This window comes from Propithecus coquereli, unplaced genomic scaffold (assembly GCF_000956105.1).
Source record: "Propithecus coquereli isolate 6110/MARCELLA unplaced genomic scaffold, Pcoq_1.0 Scaffold391, whole genome shotgun sequence".
NCBI classification, from domain to species: Eukaryota; Metazoa; Chordata; class Mammalia; order Primates; family Indriidae; genus Propithecus; species Propithecus coquereli.
In genome coordinates, this window is record NW_012149630.1 from 878,560 (window position 1) to 901,872 (window position 23,313).

General features: G+C 38.6%; 1 protein-coding gene across 3 annotated transcripts in view; it reads left to right on the forward strand.

The window, feature by feature from the left end:
* EIF4E3 (eukaryotic translation initiation factor 4E family member 3) overlaps window positions 1–23,313 on the forward strand; it is a 74,835-nt gene that overhangs the window by 3,521 nt on the left and 48,001 nt on the right. For all 3 annotated transcript variants that reach the window (XM_012652647.1, XM_012652649.1, XM_012652648.1), the window contains exon 2: window positions 22,790–22,937. The gene's annotated coding sequence lies outside the window, so the exon portion shown is untranslated. The remainder of the gene's footprint in view (window positions 1–22,789; window positions 22,938–23,313) is intronic.

A 23,313-nucleotide genomic window follows, 5' to 3' on the forward strand; every position in this document is an offset into this window, starting at 1 on the left:
CAAGCTGACAAACTACTGATGCTCACATGCACAGAATTGTAGCCACTTCAGAGAGAGAAGGATTTTTCAAAACTATCCAACCACAAGCAGAAGGGCTCATTAATGGGTAAGTAGGAGGTAGAATTCGGGTTCTCCCACTCCTAGGTCAGTACCTTCCCACTTAATGGAAATCTTAATATTATTTGTCTTAATGAGCACATGACATTCGGCAAGTCACTTAACCTCTTGGAATCTCAAATGTTCCCATTGACAAAATGGGACATTGGGCCAAATGATTTCTGAGAGTCCTGGGCTCTGAGATTAAGTTTGTCTGTGAGAAAATGGATGTTAAATGGTTATATATCCCAAATGGGGAGAGATTTATTCTTCAGAAAAGGACAAGAAATAAGAGACATCATCACTTATAATTTAAATATTTATGTGTTTTCTATTTCTATCTATGTTTCAATATGATTCTCTTTGGGACTTGAGATTTGGTTAAGTCATTGCCCAGGCTCAAATATCAGAAGCAGCAGTAGAAAATATATAAATCTTGGCTCTTTCACAGCATTTATATGCATACTTCTTCCATTCTCAACATTTGTTCAGTAGATCAATACTTAAGGAAAAACCATTAACATTTCATTGGCCAGAATCAACTTATTTTCCTTTTACTCTTTCTAAGAAGCTTCAGGCAAGAATTTTAAATACTTTTTAGGTACCAAATTGCATGACTGCATCTCAAAGTAAAACAGTTCTATGAAATTTTCCCCTATAAAAAAGTTTCCATTTTACTTATAGCCAAATTCTTTCTTTTGCACATAGATAGAAGAGTTGGTATTTCCTGCCTGTCCCCCCGCCCCGCCGCCCCCATCAGTTATGTCATGTAATTTGATGCACATAGAGACAGTATGAATGGTACTGGAAATTTTGACTATTTAGAGGAACTCGTTGGCACACCTTGACAGATACAGACAAGGCCGTAGGTCCCAAAATCATGGGAACCAGTATGGCTAATGTCTCCTGTTCATCTTCAGGCTTCTGGCAAGTCGTCTACCAATAGGTACATTGAACACCAAATTAGAGAAGGTTGGTTTCTTTTAACTCCATCCCAACTCTTGGAAAGAATGAGCCAAAGTCTAAGCCCAATGGATGGTATTATCAAAGGACAACACTCACATTGATCACTCCATGTGTGGGAGTCATAACTTTGACAATGAAAATGGGCTTTGGAGCTAGGTATACTCTGGTTCATATCTAAATCCCAACAGTTTCTAGCTATGCATCCTTGGGGAAGTCTCTTGCCTACTCTGAACCTCTGAATATTAAAAGCCCATTGTAAGGAAGAGGGTACCAAGAAGGGGAGGGAGATGTCTCAAATGAGAGCCATTTACAAAGAGTGTAGCATGAGGTATGCACACAGGTGGCATGTAACAAATGGTAACTACGATTATGCGTATTTGCTCTTACCAGACTATAAATGCCTTGGCTAACCATGGTTTGATTGACTTTTCTGTTTCCCCACCCCCACTCACACCCCCCTCCACCAACTTAGCCTACCAGGATGCCTGTTCGTAGTAGGTTCTCAGTAATTGTATGGCAGGTATGAATGTCAGTCCATAAAATCCAGGGTGCAAGAAATACAATTGTTTTCTAGAAACCTGCTGGTGGTAAAAAAATGTAACCTTAGTGCTTCTTGGGTTTCCTCATGGCTCCTTGCTTCTTCAGGATGTACTGTAATTCCAGGCAAGTGCCCAGGTTGCACAATGCATGCTCAGTCAGGATAGGGCATGCATGGGGCGGGGAAGGGCGGAAATCCCATCGGATGTTTGCTCAGCTGTTGCCATATTGTTCCTGTTATAAGCCACTGTGGTTTGGTAACTCTTTGCTGCCTCATGGCAGACTTGGGGTGTGAGAATCTGGGCTGAGGACACGTGTGATATTAGATGCATCCACAACCATTCCTCTCAGCAGTATGTCTGGGAAACCATGTGCAGGTCCCCTCTCTCTCAGCACCCTCTTCTCCCCTCCTCCTTCTACTTTAATCTGCTAGGGCTCCTGATCTAGTATGGAAGAGGGTGAAAACCCAGTTTTTCCTTGTTCTTCTGGACGATATAACTAGTCAATTCCCCTGACAATCTGTGGTCCCAGAATTTGGGTGTTTGGGAAAACAAAAGCCAGGAAGCCACTTGACTATAAACCTCTCCTAGGCAAGGGAGCCCAGAACCTGCCACCTGTTTGAATGTTGGGAAGGAGAGGGAAAAATAGAGGAAGAAAAATCAACAGTTCATATCTCAAAACATTATTCTTGCTGCCTACATTAGTTGAATGAATGACTGAATAACTTTATATGTGTATTCATGGCATATTGTCACACTCCATTGAGCAAAATATGGTTTAGTGAAAACGCTTTAACATATCTTTAACGTGGTTTTCTCCACATGCAACAGAATAAAGTTGGACCCCTTCCTCACACCATATATAAAAAAACAATTCAAAATGGATCATAGACCTAAAAGTAAGGGATAAAACTTCAACAACTGTTAAAAGAAAACATAGTAGTAAATCTTTGTGACTTTAGATTAGGCAATGGTTTCTTAGATGGGATGCCAAAAGCACAGGTAACAAAAGAAGAAATACATAAATTAGATGTATTAAAATTTTAAAAGTTTGTGCTTTAGTGAACACCATCAAGAAAATGAAAAGACCTCCCTACAGAATGGGAGGAAATGTTTTCAGATCATACTTCTGATGAGGGACTTGTATCCAGAATATATAAAGAACTCTTACAAATCAATATTAAAAAGACAACCTAATTTTTTAAATGGGCAAAGGGTTTAAATAGGCATTCTTCAAAAAGATATGCAAATGGAAAATAAGTACATGGAAAGATGCTTTACATCATTAGTCAGTAGGACAATGCAAATCAAACCCTTGAGATAGCATTTCATATCTACTAGGGTGGCTATTATCAAAAAGATAAACAATAACAAGTGTTGGTGATGATATGGAGGAAATGGAACCCTCATAGGATGCTGGTGGGAATGTAAAATGATACAGCTGCTTTGGAAAATAGTTTGGAAGCTCCTCAAAAAGTTAGGCATAGAGTTTACCCTATGACACTGAAGTTCCACTCCTAGGTATATACGCAAGAGAAATGAGAACATGTCCACACCAAAGCCTGTATACAAAGGTTCATAGCAGCATTATTCATAATAACCAAAAGGAAGAAACAACAAAAAGGTTCATTAATGAATGAATGGATAAATAAAATGTCATATCCATACAATGGAACATTATTCTGTCTTAAAAGTGAGCACGGGTATGTGATGGTCCAACATGGATAAACCTCGAAAACACTATCCTGAATCAAAGAAGCTGAACACAAAACGCCACATAATATACAAATAAATTTGTATGAAATGCCCAGAATAGGTAAATCTATAGTGACAGTAAGTAGATTTAGTAGTTGCCGGGGGCTGGGAGAGGGATTAGAGAGTGATTGCTAATGGGTATGGTTTTATGGGGGAGGTGATTAAAATGTTCTAAAATTAGGTAGCACTGATAGTTGTACAACTCTGTACATGTCCTAGGAAATTCAGAGTTGTTAAAAAAAATTCATATTAAAGTGAGGTCACCTCTGTGGCCTTTGGAAGTATTCTCCTTGAAAGGTAGATAGGGGCCTGGAAGGTGACCTGGACTCATGGTTATCACTTTTGGAGTGAATGTAGATCCCTAAGGTGTGGCTTCTTGTGCCCTGCCCTGGGGCTGGCCACTGAAGTAAGTCACGCCTAGCCATATGGCCATGCGCACAAGGGTTGCCCCTGTGGTGGGCTTCAGCATTTGCATTCTTTAGGGCTTTGATGCTGAGGCGAACTTGGGAAGAGGGATTAAGAAATTCTCATTCAGTCAATAGTCACCATATATTATATCCAGAAATGCACTGAGATGTTTTTTAATTTTAATTTTTTATAGTAAATAGTTTTATTTTGCAGTGTTTCCACTAGAAGCTATTATACATTTCAATCTAGCGATGCACTGAGGTGCTGTTCAACTTTAATTAAATTAATTAATTAATTAATTGCAGATGGGGTCTCACCCAGGCTGGAGTGCAGTGATGGGATCATAGCTCACTGCAGCTCCAAACTCCTGACCTCAAGCAATCCTCCCGCCTCAGCTTCCCAAATTGCTGGGATTACAGGCATAAGCCACCGTGACTGGCCTCACTGAGGTACATCATCTAATTTACTCCTACAAAACCCTGTGCCTCCATTATACAGATGAGGAGCCTTGAGTCTTAAAGCAGTTAATTAAAGCAGTCTTAAAGCAGTCTTAAAGCAGTCTACTGTTACACAGCACAAAGTGGCAGTGCAAGGTCAAAATCCAGTCTGTCTGGATTGAAAACCTGAATTCTTGATAAATACATACAGAGGGCTGTGTCGACTAATCCATAATTGAGGTGAAACCTAATTAGTGTGATATAAATATTAAATTGGGGTTGGATCTGCTAGTATACCATTATACTGTAGGCAGTTTTTTAATCACCCTAAAATGAACACTTCCAGTGTTAAAAAGAAACAGAGAATCTACACTAACGTTATCACCATTTAAAATGCCATTGTTGATGTTTCTATGATAGTTTTTTTAACAAGTTATAGCCATGGCTCCAAGTGAGAAAAAAAGCTCTCTTTTGTGTACCCCCTCTCTTTTCTGTTATATTCAATAGCTATTTAAACTCCCTCTAGTGGTTAAGTCATGTTGAGAACCTGAATTTTACCTTTCCAAGATTCAATGGGGCCACCAGGACAAGTGTGCTACAATTGAGCGCAGAAGATTACAGGGTCAAACCTGTTCCTTACCCGTTCTCTTCATGTGCATGGAATAATGGTATGGATATTGTATATCAAAGCTGCTACTGCCATAATCCTCCACTTCATCTCCTTTCTGTCTTACTGGATCAAAAATCAAATAATTGATTATTGTTACTTTCTATTCTAGAGCATTACAGAGAATATACTTTCTAACGTGGAGATTTGGGGGGTACATCCTTATAAGATGTTCTAAGCTATGGAACGGAGATACGTCTTTAAGGATGTATTTACTATTTCTTGATTTTCTAGTTTACCTATTGTGCGATGATTTTTTCTAATAAAAAGTGAAAGTTTAGCTCTTTTAAGTACCCAAATCTTATATATACACCTTCCGCACACATGTAAATTCTTCCTATCCCCCCTACCACCAAGATTTGCATTGGGTTTTGATTTAGATGAGGTAGAGACTCTATTTATTATTGGCCAGAATTATGGCAGCTGTTGAGAACATCTGTAAAAACTTTAAAATGCAGTCTAACTTTAGAGATAAGGCAGAGAAATATTTAGGTTAAAACAAGTCACATAAAAGGTATGACTTGGGCTCCTTTCTGCTTAGACTTCCATGTGATCTTGCAGAGGTCTGATTACCATGTCACAGACATTTTGATTGAACAGCTACATTTCCTAGAAAACCCCCTGCTACCACTGAAGCCTCCTTCATTCTCCTACTTCACTCTGGTCTGGACAGCTCCCTGCACAGCTGTTGTCCTGGCACTTCTTTGCAAAACCCACTCTTCACTCTCTGTCAGAGCTCCCATTTCCTGGCATCCTCATTTTTCTTTTTCTTATTTAATTCTTTCATTTCATTTTCAGGTGGTGTACATAAATTAGTAGCTTCTTGAGAAAGTTGTTTTGGGGGAAAACATTTTAAGATTTTACATATCTGAAAATACCCTTATTTTACTTTCATACTTGATTGATAGTTTGGCTGGGAATAGAATTCTGTTAGGTTGGAAATGATCAACGATGATGAGCATTTTTTTCATGTTCTTTTTTGCCATCCATGTATCTTTGCTGATGAATTCATTCAAATTTTTGGCCATGTTTTTTATTAGGTCATTTTTTTTTATTATTGACTTTTTGAGAGTTCTTTATATATGATGGAAACAAGTTCTTTTTCGGATACAGGATTTGTAAATCCTGTTTTGTGGCTTGTCTTTTTGTTCTTTTAATAGTGTCTTTTTAAGTGCAGAAGATTTTAATTTTATCCATTTAGATTATTTTATGAATCATGCTTTTGGTGTCATATCTAAGAAATCCTTGCCTATACCATGGTCACAAAGGTTTTCTCCTGTTTTATTCTAGAAGTTTTATTGTTTTAGGTTTTACATTTAGTTTTATCTTCCATATTAAGTCTTATAAATGATGTGATGTATGGATTGAGATTCATGTATATTTTGCATATGGATATCCAATTTTTCCAGCACACTTTGTTGAAAAACTTATTGTTTCTCAATTGCCTTTGCACATTTGTCAAAAACCAATTGTCCATGTAAGTGTGGATCTATTTTTGGACTTCAATTCTATTGAATTTATCTATTTGTCTGTCTTGATGCCACACTGCATTGATTATTATGGTTTTATAATAAGCCTTAAAATCAGGGAGCATTATTCCTCCAAACTTGTTTTTCTTTTTTGAATTGTTTTGGCTGTTCTGAGTCATTAGCATTTACATATGTGTTTTAGACTAATGTTGTCAAATTCTACAAAAAAGCTTGCTTGGATTTTAATTGCTGTTATATATAGATCAGTTTGAGTAGAATTGACATCTTTACTGCATCTTCCTACACATGAACAAGATATAGGTCTTCTTTTATTTCCCTCAGCAGTCTTTTATATCAGTGTACAGTTTTTGTACATCTTTTGTCAGATTTCTTTATAAACTTTTCTTATTTTGATACTGTTATAAATGATATTTTTACAAAAATTTCAATTTCCAATTGTTCATTACTACTATATACAAATATACTTGATTTTTGTATATTGACCTTATATTTTGAAATTTTGCTAAACTCCCTTATTCTAGCAGCTTTTTTGATTCAATCCCATCAGATTTTCTAGATAGATGACTATGTTGTCTGTGAATAAAGACAGTTTTACTTCTTTTCCAATTTGGATGCTTTTTTGTTTCTTTGTCTTATGTTATTGCAATGGGTAGAACCTCCAGTACAATGTTAAATAGAAGTGATAAGCACAGACTTCATCGGTCTTTTTTCTCATATTGAAAGGAAGGCATTCAGTCTTTTACCATTAAGTATGATGTTAGCTGTTAGTTTTATAGATGCCTGTAGATGAGGAAGTTTCCTTCTGTTCCTGCTTTGCTGAGAGTTGTTTTTTTTTCAATCAGAAATGAATGTTGGATTTTCACAAATGCTTTCTCTTCATTTACTGAGATAATTACATGGATTTACTTTTTTAGTTTGTTAAGTGGTGAACTATACTGATTGACTTTCACATTGTCAGGTGTGGGGACCAGATGTCAGGTCTGTGTTTCCTGGTTGTTGGTTCCCAGTACTGAAGAATGGTTACTGGTACTGAGTCGACGGAGCAAATGAGCAGACCAAGCACATGCAAGCAAGCGAAGTGCCAAAGTTTATTAGAGCATAGTACATTCCAGAGAAGGAATGGGTCAATCCCCATGAATTGAGAATTAACAAGATTTTCCCTTTCATGCTGATTCCTTAATCTTATGTTAAGTGGGGGCTGGAATATTCATAGTTTTAATTGGAAAAGGGTGGAAAATTCCCAGAACTGGAAATCCTCCCCATTTTAACCTCGTAAGGCAATTTCCGGGGGTTGCCATGGTATTTGTAAACTGTCATGGCACTGGTAGGTATGATTTTTACTATGTTGATAACAGTAGGTCACTTGAGGATACTGTCACCTGACTTATATGTGTGCTCCAGAGACCCTCTTTGGTGGCCTTGTTCATATCTCTACTTCATGGGTTTTTTTTTTTTTTTACCTCTTTCTGGTTGGTCAGTGGTTGGGGACCCCTATCATAGACCAAACATCCGATCAGTCTTTGGGGACCCCTTGGTGTCATCTATTTCTTCTTGGAAGCCCCCTCTGGTCAATTTGTTCCTCCTATGGTAGACAAAGCATCTCCTAGTCCATCTGCTTCTCTCCCTCCTTACCCTACCTAACAACACGTTAAGCCAACCTTGCATTCCTGAGATAAATCCCACTTGGTCATGAAGTATTATCCTTTTTGTATATTCTTATATTCTACTTGCTGAAATTGTTTTGAATTTTTGCATCTTTTTTCATGAGAGTTATTGATCTGCAACTTTTTTTCTTGTACTTGCTCTGTCTCGTTTTTGTTTCAGGATGAGGTTGATCTAATAGAATCACTTGGAAAGTATTCTCTCCTTTTCAATTTTTTTAAGAGTTTGTGTAAAATTGTCATTATTTTTTCCTTAAATGTTTGGTACAATTCATTAGGAAAGCCATTTTAGCCTGGAGTTTTCTTTAGGGGAAACTTTTTAACTATATATTCCATTTCTTTTATAGATATATGGCTATTCAAGTTATCTATTTCTTCTTCAGTAAACTTTCATAGGTTGTGTCTTTCAAGGAATTCACCCATCTAATCTATATTATCAATTCATTGGTATAAATTTGTAATAACATTCCCTTGTTTTTTTCTACATGGCTATAGAATCTGTATTGATGTCACCTAGTTCATTTCTCTTATTGGTAATTTGTGTCTTTTCAGGTTTTCCCTGAAAAATTTAGCTAGAAGTTTATCAATTTTTTTAATCTCAAAGAACCATATTTCAGTTTCATTGATATTCTCTGTCATGTTCCTGTGTTCTGTTTCATTGGTTTCTGCTCTGATGTTTATTATTTCCTTTCTTCTACTTAATTTGACTCCAATTTGCTTTTGTTCTGCAGTTTCTTAATGTGGAAGCTGAGTTCATTGATTTGAGATCTTTAAGCATTCATGTTATAAATTTTCCCTTACGTACTGTTTTAGCATCATCCCATGAATTTGATATGGGTGGTTTTGTATTCATTCATTTCAGAATACTTCCTAATTTCCCTTTTGACTTCTTTTTTGATCCATGGGTTATATAGAAGTGTGTTATTTAGTTTATAAGTATTAGGGGATTCCCAGAGATTGTGCTGCTATTAGTTTCTAATTTAATTTTGTTGTATCAGGAAATATACTTGTATGACTTGAATTCTGTTAAATTTATTGAGACTTGTTTTATGGCCCAGAACACAGTCTGTCTTGGTAAACATTCTATGTGTGCTTGAAAAGAATGTGTGGTATATGGTTGTTGGGTGGAATGTTCTATAAATGTCGATCAGGTCAAGTTGATTGATAGTGTTATAAAAATCTTTTATATTTTTAACTGATTTTCTGCCTACATGTTTTATTAATTGTTGAAAGAGGAGTATTGAAACCTCTGACTGAAATTCTGGATTTGTACATTTCTCCTTGCACTTCTAACAATTTTTTGCTTCATATATTTTGAGGCTCTGTTATCAAGAGCAAAAATATTTAGAATTGTTATATCCTCTTGGTGAATTGACTCTTTTATGTTATTAATTGACCTTATTCATTTTAGTAATATTCTTTGCTCTTAAAGTTACTTAATGTAATATTAATATAGCCTCTCTAGCTTTCTTTTGATTAGAATCATCATAGTATATCTTTATTTATTTAAAAAATTATTTTATTGTAGGATAAGCTCATAAAATCAAGCTAAGCATCAATGTATTAAGTTATTAAGTATGAAATGTCTGATTTCCTTAACTGCTAAGTTTGACAGTTGGTATCTCTGACATTTCATTTTGACACTTTCTGTTTTATTTTTATTGTGAAGTTACATCCTCGGTCATACAAATGCATGTTTTCGCTTGTGATTATCTTTCAAATTTTTTTGAGCAATTTTTGTTAAACTATGGATAAGTCAAAAATTCATGTTATTTTCAAATATGAGCTCCATCGTGGAACCAATGCAGTGCAGACAGCTCAAAATGTCAACGAAGGGTTTGGGAAGGATGTGGCTAATGAACCCATAGTATGTTAATGGTTTGAGAAGTTCCGTTCTGGTGATTTTAACCTCGAAAATGAAGCATGTGGCTGAACTGAGACCAAGGTGGATAATGATGAGCCGAAAGCTGTAGTGGAAGTGAATCCATCTCAACCTATGTGTTAATTAGCAACAAGTTTCGACGTTACTATTCCAACAATATTAGACCATTGGAAACAAATCAGCAAGGTAAAGAAGCTGGATAGATGGGTTCCACGTGAATTAAATGAGTGTCAGAAGAGAAATCATCTTGAAGCTTGCCTTTCTTTGCTTTCACAACATAAAGGCAAACCATTTCTCCATGGTATTGTTACATGTGATGAAAAATGGATTCTTTTTCACAATTGCAAGTGTTTGGCACGATGGTTGGATAAAGACCAAGTGCTGAAACACAGTCCAAAATGAATATTCATCAAAAAAAAGCCAATGCTGTCTGTTTGGTGGTCCAGTGCTAGTATTATCCACTACAGCTTCATGAAACCTGGTCAGTCGATTACAGTGGATGTTTGCTGCAACCAGTTGGATGAAATAATGAGGATGCTTGTGATTAAGCAGTCGAGATTGATCAATAGAGACAGGCCAATCCTTTTGCAAGACAACACTTGACCACATGTCACACAAACAACACTGTTCAAACTACAGAGGCCGGGCTTGGAAACACTTTGTCATCTGCTGTATTCACCAGACCTTGCACCAACTGATTACCACTTCTTCCAGGCTTTGGAATACTTCTTGTGGAAAACGCCTTTAGCAATTTCATTGCCTCTTGCTCTCTGGGCTTCTTCACCACAAACAAGCTACCATTAAGATGGCAACATGGTGGCAATAGTTGAGGCGCACACTTTGGTTAACTGTACTGCTTCTTGTTTGAGATATAATAAACTACAACTTTTGATTCAAAATCGGACATTTCATATTTAATGACCTAATACCTTGTAATTTTGCTTACCATCAAAGTCTGGGATTCCAGAATACGTTGTGGGGGAGGAGATGCCGTTTGTGCATTTTCATGGGTATGTGGTTTTTAATGAATTCTCACAATTCTTTTGTTCATTTAACAGGTTTTCTTACATGTTCCTGGTTCATACTAGGTACTCAGTAAATATTTGTTAAATTTAAAGGTTTTGTATACTACATGCAGAAAGAAAAACAGACACGCTGTCCTTTATTTTTAACCTATTTCTGTCTTTATATTTAAAGTGCATTTCTTATAAGCGGCATTATTATTGGATCTTGCTTCTTCTTTTTGGAGATAAGGTCTTGCTCTGTTTCCTGGGCTAGAGTGCAGTGGTGTGACCATAGCTCACTGTAGCCTCAGACTCCTGGGCTCAAGTGATCCTCCTGCTTCTGCCTCCCAAGCGGCTGGGACTATAGGTGTGCACCACCATGCCTGGCTAATATTTTTATTTATTATTTTTTTGTAGAGACGAGGTCTTGCTATTGTCCAGGCTGGTCTCAAACTACTGGGCCTCAAGTGATCCTCCCACCTTGGCCTCCCAAAGTGCTAGGATTATAGATGTGAGTCATAGCCCCTGGCCAGGTCTCGCTTTTTTATCCAACCTAACAACAATCCATAACATTCCATTTGGGTATTTAGACTGTTTATATTCAATGTGACTGTTAATATGTAAAATTTAAATCTATCATCTTGCTATTTGTTTTCTGTTGTCTTGCCTGCTCTTTGTTTCCTCTTTCTTATTTTTCTGCTTTCTTTTAGATTAATTTAATATTACTTGTGATTGTTTTGTATCCTTTGTTGGATCATTAGCTATAATTCTTTGCTTTGTTATTTTAGCACCTTATCTAGGGTTACAGTGTACATCTTTAACGTATCAAAGTTTACCTTCAGGCGGGATGTTGTGCCTCTTCACATGTAACAATGTACAATAGCTCTCATTTCCCCTCCCAACCTTTGTGCTATTGTTTTTGTATATTCTTCTTTTATTATATCATAAAACCCATGCTACATTGTTATTATTTTGTTTAAACAGTCCAATATCTTTTAAAGAGTTTTTTTTTTAAGTGATGAAATTCTTTTATATCTATCCATGTGGTTAGTATTTCCAGCACTCTGCATTTCTTTCTGTAGATCTACCTTCCCTTCTGGTATCATGTTTCTTCTTCTTGAAGGACTTCTCATGACATTTCTGGCAGTGTCGATCTGCTGGGGATGGATACTTTCAGCTCTTGCATATCTGAAAGCATCTCTATTTCTCCTTTTTTTGTTTCACTGATTTTCTATATTATTTTCCTATTTTTGATTTTATTGATTTCTGCTCTTATTTTTATTTTTCTCTCTCTTCTGCTTGCTTTGGGTTTACTTTGCTCTTCTGTTCCTAGTTTCTTAATGTAGAAATTTAGATTGTTGATTTGACACCTTTCTTCTTTTCTAATGTAAGTGCTTAGTGCTATAAATTTTCCCCTCAGCAGTACTTTAACTGTATCTGACATATTTTAATATGTTATAGTTTCATTTTTACTCAGGTCTATTTATATTTAAATTTTCTTTGAGACTTCCTCTTTAACCCATATGTCAACTGTTTAATTTTCAAGCATTTGGAAATTTTCTTGTTGTCTTTCTGTTGTTAATTTATGTTAAATTTGTTAATTTTTTTTTTTTTATTGTTCCAGGATGTGATATATTTTGATGATTCTTCCATGTGGTCTTGAAAAAAAATGTATATTATGCTAAAGTACTATATATGTTATTTAGATCCCGTTGGCTGATTTTATGAGTCATTTCTTCCTCTATACCCTTGCTGGCTTTCTGTCTAGTAGGTTTCTCCATTGCTGAGAGTAGGGTGTCGAAGTTTCCAGCTACAATTTTAGATTGCCTGTCTCCTGTCAGGTCTAGCAGGTTTTGCTTCATGTATTTTGAGGCTCTGTTGTTTGGTGCACACATATGTAGGATCGTTATGTCTTTCTGGTGGGTTGATCCTTTTATAATTATGTAATGTCCTTCTTTGTCTCTAGTAAACTTTGCTCTGAAGTCTAGTTTATCTAATACTAACATAGCTACTCTTACTTTTGGGGGGGTTATTGTTACATGATATTTCTTTTTCCATTTTATTTCTTTCAATTTACCCATATCGTTTTATTTGGAGTGAGATTTTATAAAGGCGAATGAGGCAAAAAGAAAACCCCAGGAACTTAGCACCTTGTCATTCCTTGAGTACCAGGGTCCCTAGGTGGTGTGCCAACTTCTTGCCCCCTTTCAGAATCATCTTATGTTCATTTTATATAATGTTCAGGGTTTTTCACTGTACTTGGTGAGAAGAATAGGGGAAACATATCTATTCCATATTTTTGGCAGAGAATTTTTCTTCACTGTTTTTGAGTAGATATTTCACTGAGTATGGAATTCTAGGTTAACAGGTTATTTTCTATCAGTACTTTTTTTTTTTTTTTTTGGTACAGAGTCTTGCTCTGTTGCCCTGGCCAGAGTTCACTGACATCATCATAGCTCACAGCAACCTCAAACTCCTGGGCTCATGCTATCCTCCTGCCTCAGCCTCCAAGTAGCTGGCACTACAGGCACGCACCACCAGGCTCAGCTAATTTTTTCTATCGTTTATAGAGATGGGGTCTCACTCTTGCTCAGGCTGGTCTCGAACTCCTGACCTCAAGTGATTTTCCCACCTTGGCCTCCCAGAGTGCTAGGATTACAGGTGTGAACCACTGTGTCCGGCCTTCTTTCAGTACTTTAAAGAGATTGTTCTGCTCTCTTCTTGTTTATATTATTTCCTCTGAAAAATCTTCTCTAATCCTAATTTTTGTTCCTCTGTATATAATGTGTCTCTTTTTTTTTTTTCTGGTACTGCTCAGTTTGATTATGCTCTGCCTTGATACGATTTTCGTTTTTCTTTTTTTTTTTTTTTTGTGCTTGGAGTTCACTGAGATTCTTGAATCTAAGGATTTACAACACTTAAACAGTCCCTCTCCAAAAGCAGGTGACTCAACCAAGTTTATGGCAAATACTAGACTGCTGTTAATTTGTAGTTAAACTCTGATATTTTCCAGGTCTTATATCACTTATTTAATAGGTGTCCATGTGCTTTGTACACCAGATGCAAGTACTTTCCTCCACAGTGCTCTGCTTTAAACATTTATCGACATAATTTGAATAATTTTCAAAGGCCCACTTCATTTTTCAAATGATATAGAGATGCCTTAGGAAGACTTTGCAACAGTTAAGAGCACAGGCAGACTTGGGTTTGAATTCCGTACCTCTTGCTCTGTGCTGATGGGAATGTCACCAAACCATTTTGAGCCTCTACTGTGTAAAGTAAGGATGATAATCATACCCATCTCATAAGATCCTTATGTGGATTACATGAGGTAAGTAAGTGTGAAAGATAGTTATGCACTCAAAAAATGGTAGCTATTGCTGCTGGTGGTATTTTTCTCTAATGGACTTTCTTTTTTAGATCAGTTTCAGGTCCATAGCAAAATTGAGTGGGAGGCACAGGGATTTTCCATATATCCTGCCTTCACATAGACGTAGCCTCCTCCACCATCAGTATCCCACACCAGAGTGGTACATTTGGTATAATCAAGGAACCTGCACTGATACATCATTATCAACCAAAGTCTGCAGTTTAAATTAGGGTTCGCTCTTGGTTTTGTACATTCTGCAGGTTTTGACAAGTGTATGATGACATGTATCCACTATTATAGCATCACATAGAATAGTTTCACTGCCCTAAAAGTCATCTGTGCTTGGCCTATTCATCCTCCTTCCCTCCCCTCACAAGTCCTGAAAACCACCAATCCTTTAACTCTCTTCATAGTTTTGCCTTTTCCAAAATATCGTATAGTTGGAATCATACAGTATGTCGCCTTTTCAGATTGGCTTCTTTCATTTAGTAATATGCATTTAAAGTTCCACTGTGTCTTCTCATGAGAAGACGTAGCTCATTGCTTTGGAGTACTGAATGATATCCCATTGTTTGGATGTACCACAGTTTACTTATCCACTCACCTGCTAAAGGGCATCTTGGTTACTTCGAAGTTATGGTAATTATGAATATAGCTGCCATAAACATCTCAGTGTGGGTCTTTGTGTAGACATAAGTTTTCATCTCATTTTGGTAAATACCAAGGAATATGATTGCTGGATCGTATGGTAAAGAGTACGTTTAGTTTTGTAAGAAACTGCCAAACTATCTTTCAAAGGGGCTGTACCATTTTCCATTCTTACCAGCAGTGAATGAAAGTTCCTGTTGTTTCACATCCTCACCAGCATTTAGTGTTGTGAACATTTTGGGTTTTAGACATTCTAATAGGTATAGAGTTGTATCTCATTGTTCTTTTAATTTGCAGTTCCCCAGTGACATATGATATTGAACATCTTTTCATATGCTCATTTACGATCTATACATCTTTGGTGAGATGTCTGTTCAGGTCTTTTGCCAATTTTTAAAATCAGGTTGTTTGTTTTCTTATTGTTGAGTTTAAAGCATTCTTTGCATATATTGGAACTATTGGTCTTTTTATTTGAATTATTATCGTAAGTGCTTGGGCAAGGGCTTTGTTGAAACCTCAGCATTTTAGGCTGCAAAACACACAAAAAATCTTTCTTCTCTTTATTTGGAGGGAGGTGAAGAAATGATCTTCACCTGAAAAAAAAAATGAAAAGATGTTCCCCTACATTACTTTGATCCAGAAAAAAACTCAGGCTGCTTCTTAAGTAGAGCTGTGACTTCATGGGCACGCCATGCTGTAAATACTCTCCCCACAAAATGAGCTTGTGCCATGTGTTTCTCAATGATTGCCTTATTAAGGAGTGAGAAATCCCTGTTCAACACCGCATTGCTTTTCTTTTGCGTCTTTCTTGGGAATCTGTGGACTAATAAGGGCTCTGCTGTTATCAGTGGCAATGACATTACACCTGTTAGCAAGTCTCCTCAACTTCCAGAGAATTGTGGCCTGGATCATTCTGTAAATATAGCTGCTAGTGCTATTGAAGAAAAATATGTCCCAGTGTAGGTGAAGCAGGTATTATATTATCTGTTTCCATTCTCCTACCTTTCACTGTGCATCAATAGATTTATATCATGGGATTCATTTTCATTTTATGTCTTTTTATTTACGCACCAATTCTTTTGCAAGTAATTTTAATTCTTCGTTTTATGAGAGTGAGGCTCTGTGTCTATGTATTCCTATATAAAATAAAGGGAATGATTGTTTTTAATGCAGATTTGAAAGAAATATAATGGATTGCAGCTACAACAGTTTCTCCCCATTTAGAGGAGATGAACACCTAGTTAGATGAAGAACGTCATTCCTTGGATAATTTGAATATATCCTGTTTCCATGACAACTTGTACTTACCAGCTTCCCTGGTAAAAGTGTTTGAATTCTTTCTTTGATAAAAGATTTTCACCAAACACTGGGTCCCCATTTTTTAATTCCAGTTTGGGGCTGTTTTTCTTTTAACATGGGATACTTTTGAGGATTGGAAACCTAAAGACCATTTTAGAGATAAATTCACCTTCAAAATAAAAGGAGAGGACTCATAGGCCATATGCTAATGAGCATAGGAAATGAAGATACTTTTGCAGGTCATAATCATATTCTGATATCTTCCAGTTAAATTAAATCAACAGAGATGATGCAACAACTTATTAAGATGCTATTTGATTTGACAAAGAATGATTCAGTTATTCATTTCCATCTGGACATTATAATCAGTAGGCTTGTTTCTTCACCACTAATTTATACCTCGCCTTTATGGGTGGTTTGTGCCCTTTCACGGCTGAATTTCAACTCTTGCAAGGAGTATAGTTTTATTAATGATTTTCCTTCAGAATGAAAAATAGGAAATTATTTGCATCATTAACTGTGCTTTTGCAAAATATGAAAAATATGGTACTGCATTTTATTGTCAAGATTATATTTAATGTAATATAAAATACTTTAGTCCAATAAGACAAGAAAACATGACCCTTGGGCATTTTAGGAATGGTAGGGAATTAACACAAATTTAGGATAATTCAAAGTATACTTTGAGGCTTCTGGTAGGTTTCGAAAGGAGAAAATGATTCTTAGCTATCTCTAAGTTCTTTGTCAAAGACAGCAAATATTTGTGACATGGAATACTCAGTACAAAGTCATCTGAGAGGTACTGTGTTAATTATAACACCCATTAGAGCTCACATTTTATAATAGGCCTAGAATGATCAATATGTATATATTTTTAGCCTCTGGGAATAAGATACTATTGTAGCACAGACACTAAGAAACTTTTAAAGAAATGTCATAAGTGCAACTTAATATTATGTGGATACTATGTAACAAATGAACAGGAAAGGAGTATTAGCAGTATCTTTCAGTATTGGGAATATGAAATTCCTGCTGATGGTAAAGTAATTGAAGAGGTCTCAGTGGCCTGAACACTGAGAGCATCTTCATGATTCCTAGTGTAGCATTTTGCACGGTAGTTATAGTTCTAAAAATTTTATGCAATTACAATTTTTTTTAGAAAACAAATAATGTGGCTTCATTTCAAAAATTACTTTATTTTCCTTTACTAACTGCTTATCAGTTGATAATGGCTTCTCAAATTTTAGCGTGCTCAGCTCTTAAGAAGTAAATGACATAAAACGTCTCGATCTACACGTTAATGAATGCTTTTTTAATCACAGAAGGATTCATTATTCAGATATTTATTGAGTATCTACAACACGAACAATACTCCATAATTTTTGGAGGACTACAAAGGTGAGCTCCCCACCTTCAAGGAGCTTACTCTAGTACAGGTGGTCATTTTGTAGCATGACTCATCACTTCCTCCTATTTTGCCAAGTAAGTTTATATTTTCTGCATCAGGATTTCTTATGTCATAATATGATTATTTCAGCTTAAACATAAAGCTTTGGAAAGCACAATGCACTTCCTCAGAGAACTGGCTTGCAAAATATTCCCCTAAATGATCTCTGAGCCATAACTGAAAGCCCAAAACAAAATCTTATCCCTTAAGCAGCTTCTTAGTTGTAAAGCAGTGAGTCGCTTGCTGCTGACTTATCCCACTGTGCAAGCAGTCGTCCTTTTGCAGTGGGGATCAGAGGCCTCTGGGATGGATGCTGAAAATCAAGCGGAACAGACAGTGCTTTACAGACCTGCTTCTAGCTGACCAAGCATTCACGTTTGCCCAGGACTAAAGGGTTTTCCAGGACTCGGGACTTCCAGTGCTCAAATTGGGACAGTCCTCGGCAAACTGGGACAGTTGTTCACTCTACATTTCTCTAAATCCCCAAAGAGTGCAAAGGAGGACACTCTTGTTCAAAGAGCAGAGGAGATGTAGGGTTATCCCCTCCAGGAATTGTGATAAGGGAACAACAACCAACACTGTGTGACATTTTATGGCTTATGCAGGGCCTTGCCAAATGTTCCCGATTTGATTCTTCAGACAGCAGGAATTATTTAGCATGCTCATTTTTCCATTGAGAACAAAAGAGACTCAAAGAAGTTTATTGGTTTGTCCCAAATCACACGGCTGTTAAACATGGGCTTAAACACACATTTTTGGACGTTCTTCTGATCACATTGCCTCCATACTGTCCATCTTTTCCTGTCTTTTCAAAATTGCTAAAGATGAAGTTGAGGCCTGCCAGCCTTCCCGGTCAGTCCAGTTTCTGATGTGAGCCGTCTCCATATCTCTGATTGATTGGCTGGCCTAGGAACAGTAATAGCTACTCTTTGATAAGAAGGCAGAGACTGGCAGAGCGTATTTATTGCAGGGTTGCACATGGTGGACACAAACATTGGTAATAATCTAAATGCCCAGCAGTAGGAGTTGGTTACATGAAGTGTTGCGCCTCCAATCAGTGGACTACTGTGTGGCCACAACAAAGGTCCTTCAATCAGAGTTCTCAGGCTGGCTACAAAACCAATATTTTTTGAAATCATTGGGACCTATTTTTCAGTTAAAAGTTTGGTTACTTTCTAGTGTTCCTTTTGCCAGGATAAGGGGGTTCCTGGGGAAATTAGTTTGGGTACTGCCTAGCTATGGCTCCAGGACTCTTTGGATCTCCTGTTCCTTTCTGGGGTATGTTTAGTGGCTGATGTCCTGCAATGGAACTTGCCTGGCCCTCGAAGGATGGCCGGAGAATTTGGGGGATGAGAAAAGAAAGGTTTGGGGCAAAAGTGTGGAGATAGGAGTACACACGGTGTGTTGACCAAGTAGGGAGAAGACCCATCATTGATTCAGCACAGCTGAATCTCTAATGTTGTGACAGACCCTGTACTAGGAACTGGGGACACAGTAGTATAGGAGGAGTCCCAGGCCTGTCTTCCAGAGCTCCTGTCAGGGCAGAGCTGAAGACGCACTAAGGGAATAGGGATGAATTTGTTGGGAATATATATATTTCCATCTGAAGGTATATTCCCAAAAACATATATTTATATATTTTCAAGTAAGTGTATGTGTGTATATATACACACACACACACATACATATATAAGCCAAATATATTTGGAAATACATTTGCAGATGCATTTGGAAAGCCATGTTGAGGTGTGGAGGATTTCAAATGCTAGACTGGAGATTTCAGACCTCAGCCTTGTAGGTAGCCATTTAGGGCTTTCAAGCATGAGGAGTAATAGGACAAAAGTGCTTTTTAGGAAGACCAATATGCCGTTCATACAAAGATAAGGTGGCCCGAGAGAAAGACTAGAAATTGGGAGACGAAGTTAGACTCTTCCTTTCAGTCAGTATCTGCTGATACCCAGTTCATTAACAAATCTTGGTGGTGTGCTGTCCACACCACAGGCCCTGCACTAGGCACTGGGAACACAGGCGTGGACGAGAGGCCCGGCTCTGCCCTGCCCACCTGGCCTGGATATCATGGTGTGGGAGGTGGGTAGTAGATCCGTGCAGCTTGTGACATGTGCCCTGAAGGAAATAATTAGTGAGGGGAAAGGACCTGCCTTAGAGTGGAGGCCTAAGGTGGGAGGAGTCAGCCATACCGAGCAGAGGGACTGGCCATTCAGGAGAAGGAACAGCATATGCAGATGCCTCATGGCCACAGAGAAGCTTTGAGGAATGAGGAGAGCTCAGCTGGGAGTTAGGAAAGGAAGGAAGGATCCAGAAGATGCCAAGTCCTCTTGACCACCAGAAAGAACTTGAGCTTTATTCTGAGAGCAGGAAGAAACAAATCAGTGTTTGGGGACCGTTCAGGCTGCTGTCTGGCAGCAGGTGGGAGGAGCAGGTGTTTGAGAGCAGGGAGACTAGTTAGCAGGGTGTTGCGGTCCCCCATGCCACGCTTGGGTGGAACTCAGGAGGTGGGGACAGGGAGAGGCTGGCATCAATGAGAATGAAGAAGGAAGACCAACACAAGGGGTATGGGCAGAGTGGGATGCAGAGGGTGGGACAACCAAACCTAAAGCCACATTTTCCAGGCTCTGTGACAGCACAGACCTCAGTGTCTTCATTGCAAATGCTTAACAAATGCTATTTCCTTTACCCCTTCCCCTTGCATTTGCATCTCTGAACCAGACCTTCAGGGGCCTTTTAGAATCCAGGTAAATAATACTGGATGAGCTTTTTCTATACGCAGCTTGCAAGGTGCATTAGACATTGTTTTCTTACACACACAGTCAAAGCATCCCCTTGTAGGAGCTCTTGTTACCATCTTCATGTCCCAGAGCTCAGCATGGCTAATAGCTTCCCAGGGTCACACAGCTTACCCATGGCAGGATCTTGGTTAAAGCAGGGCTCAGTCTCACTCCAAAGCAATCACTCTTAAACCACAGTGCAGCCTCCCCTGACACCTCCGAGTGTCCCAGAATAATTTCAAGTCTCCTCCACCTCTCCAAGCTATTGCCCTAGGACTGACCAGCTGCAACACTTGCCTTTGCGGGAGGCTCCAGTCAGGACCTCTGCCCCAGGCCTGCGCCTTCTGTGCCATGTCTACGGGGACTGAATTCTGCCATCTAGTGGCCACTGCCTTCATTTTTCTTTTGAGCTTTTAAAAGAAAGGAAAACGAAGTTCCCACATAGACGACAGGCCTGCATATTTATAGCATCACACCCTGTAAACAGGAAACTTCTCAGTCTTAGAGAAGGAGCCCAGCAACATAAACAGCATATTGCCAATGAGTTCCTCCACCCATTCAACAAACACTTAAATAAATAGATATATAAATATAAATATATAAACACACATATGTATATTATATATATCTATATCTATATATATTTTTTCTATATTCTACTGGAATATAAGGTCCCTGAGACAGGAATTTCTTTTTCATTCTTTCTTTCTTTCTTTTTTCTTTCTCTTTTTCTTTCTTTCTTCCTTCTTTCCTTCCTTCCTCTCTCTCTCTCTCTCTCTCTCTCTCTCTCTCTCTCTCTCTCTCTTTCTTTCTTCTTTCTTTTTGAGACAGGGTTTCACTCTGTCACCCAGGCTGGGGTACAGTGGCATGATCATAGCTCACTGCAGCCTTGAACTCCTGGGCTCAAGCAATCTTCCTGCCTCAGCCTCCCAAGAAGCTGAGACTACAGACACGTACCACCATGCCCAGCTAATTTTTTGTAGAGACAGGGTTTCCCTATGTTGCCCAGGCTGGCCTCGCACTCCTGGCCTCAAGTAATACTCTTGCCTCTGCCTCCCAAAGTGCTGGATTACACTGTGCCTGGCCCAAGAATTTCTTTTGTCTATATTGTCTACATTGCTTACTAATGAATCTCAAGAACCTGGAACAGTAGCATTTGCGTAGCAGACACGTAACAAGTATTTATTGAATGTAGAATAAATGAATACTTAATATTTACTGCATCTTTACCCTATACCAGGCACTTTACATGTCCGTTTTCTCATTTAATCCTAATGATGACTCAAGAGGTAGAGACAGTCAGGATGTCCATTCCTTGGATGTGGAGACTGAGGCATACAGAGAATAGGACATTTGTGAAGTTTAAGGAGAACTGGCTTTTGACTCCGGTTTTCTGACTTTAGAGACTCTGTGTTTAACTACTGTGCATAGCATAGCACCTCCTGTGTGCATCCACCATGTGCCAAGTTTTGTGGGTGGCATTGCCACCATTTAGACAAGTGGTAGAAGCATCTCCTTTCAAGGGGAACACTCCCCTCCCTTGTTCTGACTTTACTGAGTGGAACACTCCCTTTCTGCAGTGCTGCGACAGAGGCCCTCAATGGAAGGAATGTTACTAGCTAGCTCTGTGGCTGTGGGACTTGCAGTATCCCTGAACCTCGGGTTCCTTGTTGGTTAAAGCAGAAGACTGAGTTAGGACCCCTTCCTTCCCTTCCAGCTCCAACACGTACTGTTCCTGTGACTCCCAGGGAGCCGGATATGAGTGGAAAAGAGAGGACCACTTGTTACTAGGCAACCAGCACCCACCTCACCCATGTTGCCATGGTGATGATGAAAGTTGGGCTGATGGGATTACCAGCTCCTGCTAATTGCATGTGAGAGCTCAAGGTCTCTGTCTCTTTCTTGCCTGCTCGTTCGCTCTGACTTTCTCATTCTTCTAGGAACTGTGGAGAGCTCTCCCCCTCTTCTCCATCTGCAGCCTCTCAGAGGCAGCCCTGGTGCAATGGAAAGCAACTGAGAATGGAGCCTGGATGTGCCTCTGAGTAGCTGTGTGACCTTAGGCAGGTTACCCAGTTTCTCTGGGCCTCTGTTTACTCATTTGGAAAATGAAGGTGTTGGAATAGTAATCCCTGTCTAAGGTTCTTCCCAGCTCTCAAATCCTTTGATGCCTAGGGAGCATGTCAGGGGAGCAGACCACACTGTTACTAGGCAACCAGCAGGCACCCTGCCCAAGTTGCCTTGGTGACTGGATGCTGGAGGGGAGGGGAGTAGCTGCTGCAGCTAATTGCTTAATTATTTATGAGTGCCTCAAGTCCTTTTTGTTGTTTTTGTTGCTAGGGGCTGTGGGGTCACCTTCTCTTCCTCTCTCCTTCCACCCCAAATCTTCTGCGTTGCGTGTGACGCAGAGGGAGAGCACGTTGGCCTGGACCTCAAGCTACCCACGTTCTAGTCCCGCCTCTGTCATTTCCTAGAGCTGTGGCCTCGGGTAAGTCACCTCACCTCTCTGGGCCTCAGTTTCCTCATTTGTAAAGTGATGGGTTTGCTTAGATGCTCTCCAAGTTCCCTTTCTACCTAGAAATTCTTAATGCCTGCTGTCCAGTTCCCAGATAAGGGGAAATTTTCCTAATTTGTTATCTTCTAAGAATGATTGTGAAGAGCAATAGAATAATTGTCTCTTATTTCAAATAGGAAGGGAATGAAAGTTGTTCTCATTGTTCCCTTCTTGTCTCTCACCTCAACCATTTTGCCTGAACTCTTTTACTAATTGTAAGGTCATTTAAATTTTATTTATTCACATACCACCTACTTCCAAAATAGATTTGAGGTGTTTCAAATAGGAAGGGAATGAAAGTTGTTCTCAT